At 52.6% G+C, this 6,734-nt stretch overlaps 1 protein-coding gene across 1 annotated transcript in view; it reads left to right on the top strand.

The window, feature by feature from the left end:
- The window catches only part of FOXF2 (forkhead box F2), a 16,658-nt gene that overhangs the window by 3,710 nt on the left and 6,214 nt on the right, over positions 1-6,734 (top strand). The gene's annotated exons all lie outside the window — the stretch shown is intronic.

Raw genomic sequence — 6,734 nt, 5'->3', positions numbered from 1 at the left:
AAAGGAGGGCAGAGCCCCTGCAGGTGGAGACTTCGCCTTGCCGCCTTGCCTGGAACCCTCCTCCGCAGCAGCCTTTCAGGCCGCCCGGCGTGGGTGACGCGGGGTGATTTATTTGGGGAGGGGATGGGGAACAGCAGACAGGCTGGTGGGTTCTCAACATCAGGGTGTCAGGGGAGCAGAAAGAAAGTGGAGGTGCCAGAGGCGATTTCAGGCCTTACTCCACATTGTGTTCTACTTTCACCTTTTAGATTCTTCCAAAAGCTCCTCAGCCACACTCGCTGCCTGTGGTTTCCCGTGGTATAGATTTCTTTTCGAAGCCCCGACCAAAACCCTGTCCACCTCTCCCAAACTGGAGGCGGGAGATGGGGGGAGGACGAGGATGACCTGGCTCAAGCCTTCCAGACGGTCCGTGGGTTCAGAAGCCCTGTAATCAAGCCGGGGACACAGCCTGTGACTCTGCCCAGTCTCTTCCTTCTCGTGGAGCACCAGCCTCCAGAGATGGTCCACTCGGGGGTCTCTCAGCCCCAAACATGGTTTCCTCTGGGCCTGTCCAAGGCGAGGCTGCCCTGGGGTTGAGACCCCCGATGTGGAACCCGGTGGTCGCCAGGTAGGACTCGAAACCTCGAGGGTAAGGCCCATCTGGAGCGGCCTTGCCCGCCCACAGAGCCGCGGTGCCCCCTGCTTTCCTGCCTCTTCCGTCCTAGCGCCCGCGCGCCGCGTAATCCCTTCCCCTCAAGCCGGCCTCGCGGGCCTTTTGCCTTCTAAGGCGCCGGGGTTGCATCTAGAGAAGCTGCCTTCCTCCCTCCCGCACAGGGGTCAGGCCGCCCCCCGGAATAGGGACTAACTGCTGGCTGAGGATGGAAGCGGAGGCGGGTAGGGGAATGTTGGGGGATGGGTCAGAGGGAAGGCTCCCCAAAGGCAGCACCTCCCGAGGACCAGTCTGGACTCCCCCAGGTCCCCAGTCGGGCTCGGGGCGCCTAGCAGGTTTTATTTATCCCCACAGAGGATGCTGGAGGACAAAAGAAAGATTTGGACGTCAGAGCTGATTTATATTTTTGGAAGAGCTACGTTTCCTTTTCTGAAGAGAAGCGAGCGCGCTCCGTATCCTGAGCTCAGCGGGGAGGAGTAGAGGGGAGTTTTGACGCTCCAGGAAGTTCATCTACCTCTGCGCCCCTTGGAGTCCACAGCCCTCGGAGATATTTATTTATTTGGGGGAGGGGCGGCGGGTAAGAGGAGTTCGGCCAGACACCAGAAGAAAACCGGACTCTAGCTGGGTGGGTACTTCCAGGGAGCCTCTCTGCCCGTGACCCCTACGTGGGCAGGCCTCTCCTCCCCAGGCGCGGCCTTGGACTTGCGGACCCGTTTAGCTGGTGCGTTCCGCAGCCCTCCAGGCTTCCCCCTCCTGGTCCCGCGAACCCTCCGGGGCTGGGCCCGGCCCCTTTGCCAGCCCTGCCCGGCGTGCGGGCTAGGCCCCACCACATTCCTCCCAGCCTGGGGAGGCAGGCAGAAGCGGTAGGCACGAGGCCTCCCTAGGCGTGGGGCCGCGGGCTCTGTGGCCACCCGGGCCAGACGCACAGCGTGGTGGGCACAGGGGAAGGGATGCTGAGCTCCAGATGCGGCCTGCCTCCGCGCGTTTCAGTCTCATCAGGGGTGATTTTCCTCCCAGCAGCACAAGTGGACCTAGAATTAACGTGCTGGGAGGCACCAGAACACACAGTTGCTTCTGCCTTTATTGCTCCCGAGACTGAGACTATGTGGTACAGGCTTCCCTCCTTGTCTTTTGCCAGTGGGAGCCCACTCATTCCAACCCCCACAGGAGACGCACAAATTGTGTCTATTCCAGCTCGGTGTCATTTCTCTCCTTCTCGAAGGCATACAGTTGCCTTTTAAGAGGAATGACCGGTCCTGCTACGGAAACCCTCTTCTCGATGTACAGCGCCCCCCCCCCGCCCCCACACACAAATAAACCTGCAGGCTGTGGGTGATGCCTAAGGCAGGTGTCTGGTCTGATACCTCCTCACCCACACCCTGAGTCAGGGCCCGCTGGCAGCTGAGTGGACTGCCTGTGGAGCACTCCAAAGTTGTCTCTCCCCACCAAGGGGAACGAAATCTGGTAAGTGCTGAGGTAGGAAGAGGCGCCGTTTCCCCGTGGAGCTCTGGTAAATTGGACTTCTTTTTTCTCCCTCTCCAAACACCTCAGACCTGACCAAGTGGGGGATCAAGTCATGCCCACTCCAGACCCAGGAGATCTGGGGCTATCCAAGGACCTCTCCAGCTATATATAAAAAAAAGAGCCCTGCCGGAGACACAGGCGTTTGGAGAGCGGAAGAATCTATCCAAATAAACATTTGGAATTGGGTGGCTGATGTTCAAACCCGGAGGTCTGGGGGTTTCTGGATGGAGGAAGCAGAACAGACGCTGAGAAGGATATAGAATTCACAGTTGCCCCTCCTCACCAAGTTCTCTCCGACTCCAGTCTAGGCGTCTCTTCCTGGCCTCCTGGATGGATTTTCTATCATAAAGTTTCTAGAGAGGACCCTGTGGCACGCAGGCTCCTGGTCCTTCGTGGTTTCTTCAAACAGTTGACACCCCCTAGACCTCAGCACTGAATCCCCACATTCCCCAAGTAGAAAGTCCTCCCGGGAGTTAAGAATCCTCTACAAACGTTAACTTTGTATCAAAACACAGGGTGAACAGAGTGGTTTCAAACTGAATTGAGAAGAGACTTTGCTCTGGCCTGGCTGGTGGAAGAAAGGGAGGGGCAAGAAGAAGCAGTGCCCAATGGAGGCGAGTTCATAGATGCAGTAAACAGCCTTGGTGCAGATGCGTCTCTGGTGGGTTACTGGTTTAGTCTAAGCCCTTTCATGTAAAACCCACGAAGCACGGGAAGCATGCTAAAAACACAAAATTTAAACCGCAATAATGAAGATTTCCTAGAATAAAATGCTGATTGCAAAACAAAATCGGAGAAAACCAAGCATCCCGAAGTTTACTCTCCCCTGCACATGAGCAGAGGTGGGCCTTTGGGGTTTGGAGCTGGTAAGGAACTTCCAGTCCAGTCCCGGACAGTCGCCAAAGGGGAGGAAGAGCACGGGTTGGGAGAGGGGACCAGCTGCACTGAGACCGTGTATCTCTGGTTAACCAAGGAGCGCCTGGGCTGATCTATACTCACTTTAAGGACCCATACCTTTCCTTCCCTAAGAAAAAGAAATCAAGGCTTTTGTTTGTAAAGAGGTGAGGGTCGGTCCGGAAGATCTCACGACCATAAGAAGGGACTCAGAGAGGGAAGCATCCTAAGCAAGGATGCTTTATCTCTGTTCCAGAGACAAACATGACTTCCCTTTAAACCATCTGCTAAGCAGAAATTGAGATATTCTTCTTGCCAGGGATAAAGAATTTGACATAATTTGTTACCACAGGCATTCTTACCCAGGAGGTTTGTATAAATTGGTAATTAAAACAAAGTTCAGAGAGGTTTTGCTGTGATGTAGTAGAAGCAGAATGGGAGTGGACACCTGGGCCTGTGCTACAGGTTCCTTTGTCACTTGCTCAAGTGTGACTTTCAGGTAATCAGCTGGTCTTTCTAAGCCTCAGTTTCCTTACCTCTAAAGGGTGGATGAGGATCATGTGCCAGTGCCATGATGTGAGTAGAAAAGCATGTACCTGTGAAGTCTATAAGGAACAAATGCAGGGATTTAGTCTTTATAGATGTGGGGGTCTCTGCCAGGGGCACAGTTTCAACAGGCAGAAATAGGATCTCTGAGAGAGTTTTGACAAAGAGCCCTTTCCTGCTCAGAAGATCACCAACCTTTTTATCTTTTTGGAGTGCAGGGCGATATTGAGACCCCTAGGAAGAGAAAGGCTCTAGGTCAGCTGACCTGCTCCTGGCTGGGGCTCTCACTGCTCTTGTCCATTGTCCTTCCAGGACTTGTCTAGCATCCTGTAATACCCATCAAACTATAAGTGGCATTTCTTGCACGTTTAGAGAAATAGATACCACTGTCACTTGAATGAGGAAGGGAGCCTTTAAAAATCCCTGATAATTTACCCATTTGAATTGGTAGAAACTAACAATGTGTAGAGCAGGTGTTTGTATGTTTGTCTTAAAGAGTATCTGTGGACCCCCCCCAATATCACTGGCAAAATGGGAGTATTCTGAGAATAGGCTCCAAAGCTTCCATCATGTTTTCAAAAAGACTCCTGACCCCCAAACTAGAAACTACTGGTATACAAGGTTATTCCAAGCCCTGACTGGATTTTAGGTTTGATGCTATTTATGGTTCAGTCTCTGGGTCTTAAAACCTTTTAGGGCCTAACAGCCAAAGTACATAGAATCCTCCAAGTGCAGAACGTCAGAGAGGGTCTAGTGACAGTGATATTCACTTGCTGAATTTTCCCCCAAATCCATTGCCCACCACCCCATCTACAAATGAAATAATTGCCTTCTTTCTTTCTAGGCTTCTGGCCAATTATCTTCCCAACACACACACACACACACACACACACACACACACACACACACAGAGAGAGAGAGAGAGAGAGAGAGAGAGAGAGAGAGAGGAGCGCCTTTAATATTATCAGTCCTGACTCCACTTGCTATTTTATTTATTTTTCAGACACTTAAAGCATTGATTTAGTGAACACACTATATTCACTTCTATATTTAATTACTTATATTTAAATTATTCCATGCAAAATGACACAAAGAAGATAAGAGGAAAAAGCTATAAAATAAATAGGGACCCACCCCTAAAAAAAATAAAATAAACAAAACAAACACACACAAAAACTGCTCTCCAGTCACTCAGAAAGAAATTCTTAGAAGTGGAAACTACTGCAAACCCCTACCCCAACTCAATCAAAACATCCCATCCGGAAAAGAACGACTTGTTTCTTTTTTCTATTGGAAATGGGCGGTAAACTGAGTTCATTTTGGCCATGTTTTCTTAGCTGACTCTGGGCTACAATCAAGCCATTTTCGGACACATTCCCATGTAGGTACCAGGGGTGCTCTGGAGGAAGCTGTCGACGCCTGTTCAACTAATTTAGGTTTTCTTTGTCTAATTACTGTGGAGCTTAGGGAAAAGGAGCCCGGCTCAAGGCAGTAAACTGACACTCAGTCTCTGTGTGTGGTATCCAGGCAGGGTTTGATGGAAAAAGCCTGCTTCCACTCAACTTCAGGTCACTGTCTGGGGCCAGACCCAGCCCCACCCCCAGCCTCCCCCTCCCACCCTTCCCACTCTTCTTTTCTACAGCCCCACTGGCACACTCAGCCAGGAGCAGTCCCCCAGGCACTCTAGGGGCACAGATAGCTAATGCCAGCCCCAAGAGGCCTGGTTTGGTTCTGTTCCACCCAAGGCTCTTTGCTGCCCACCATTCACAGGATCTCAGCACAACTCCCCCTTCTCCTGACCTAACATTTCCCCAGGTTTCCCAGCACTCAGGTTTGCACCTTGGTCCTTTCAGAGTGGAGGCAGAGGTGTGCCCAGCCCTGCCTCCCATGTGGTCCTCTGCAGTGCCCCCTCTCCTGACCGCCCCCATCAGCCCTTGTGTGGCCGGCCAGCTCCCAGGCCCGCTGCTCTCCACCTCCCATGTCCAGCCTCTGTTCCTGGTCAGACTACATTTCCTTGCACGTGCAATCCAATAACTAACTGTCCAGTCTCACGGGAAGTAATTCCTCCCAGGGCACAACTTCTCTCCCAGGCAGACTCTTACTCAGAGAGGAATTAGCCACACTGTGGCGGTGTATTCGCCCAGAAAACATACCTTCCCCATAATTGTGTTGGTGGACAACTTGAGACTGAGGATGTAAATCTAGTTGCAGTAACACACCCCGTTCTGGACGGAATATAAATACAGCTATCTCACTTATCTCACTCAGCACCAGCCTTCTTTTTGCATTTTTTACAAAGCATCAAGTGAAAAACACAAAGGAAGTGCAAACAAATGCAAAATGAGTCTTATTCGACCAGACTTCCAGCTTCTCTAAAGTTTTCTCTATCTAAACCCCTCTTCTCAAAGTTCAGCAAATGCTCACGATTGCCCCAAGCCATAACCCTGGGGCGCTAGGGCGCCCTGGCTCCTCGCCCCGTCCTCTACTAACAATTGTGGAGCCTGCAGGTCCTGTCTGAAAGAGAGAGGACTGGCACGTTACCTTTGGGCGTCTGGCACCCTGGCGTGCTGAGTGCTGCAATGTCTAAATGAAGTTGACAGATGGTGTCAGTGCGGGCACCGGAAGAAGACAGCTAAGAAGGCTCCCAGCCGCGGGCGGCGGCACCAGTGGCAGCACCACTCGTCCTGGGACAGGCGAGGAGGAAGAGGAGGAGGAGGAGCGGGAGGGGGGAGAGTAAGGAGAAAGGGGAGGGAGGATGGGGAGAAGGAGGAGAAGGGGGAGGAGGGAGAGGAGCGATAGGTCCAATCCACTGAGGTCAGCTAGTGTCTGGGGTAAGCGGCCAGGGTGCTGTAAGGGGCAAAAGGAATATTTCTTAAAGCCATAGGTGGTCGAGGTTTGCTTGGGGTGGGGGTCATCCTAGCAAAAGGGGGAATAGTCTATGATCGCCTCCTTTTAAGGAAGGTGGGTGGGGGAGAGGGAAAGAGGCCCTGAGAGGAATTGAAAGACCGAGGGGGGCCCTGTAGGTCGAGGAAGGAGATAAGAAAGGAACCCTGCCGCCAGGTTGGGAGTGGGGGGGAGGCTGAGGGCCCGGGAGGAGCGTGCCCTCCCCGAGGCGGCGGCG

Source organism: Myotis brandtii, unplaced genomic scaffold (assembly GCF_000412655.1).
Source record: "Myotis brandtii unplaced genomic scaffold, ASM41265v1 scaffold298, whole genome shotgun sequence".
Classification (NCBI taxonomy): Eukaryota; Metazoa; Chordata; class Mammalia; order Chiroptera; family Vespertilionidae; genus Myotis; species Myotis brandtii.
The sequence above is the reverse complement of the archived record's forward strand: the minus strand, read 5'-3'. Positions and strand labels throughout refer to the sequence as shown.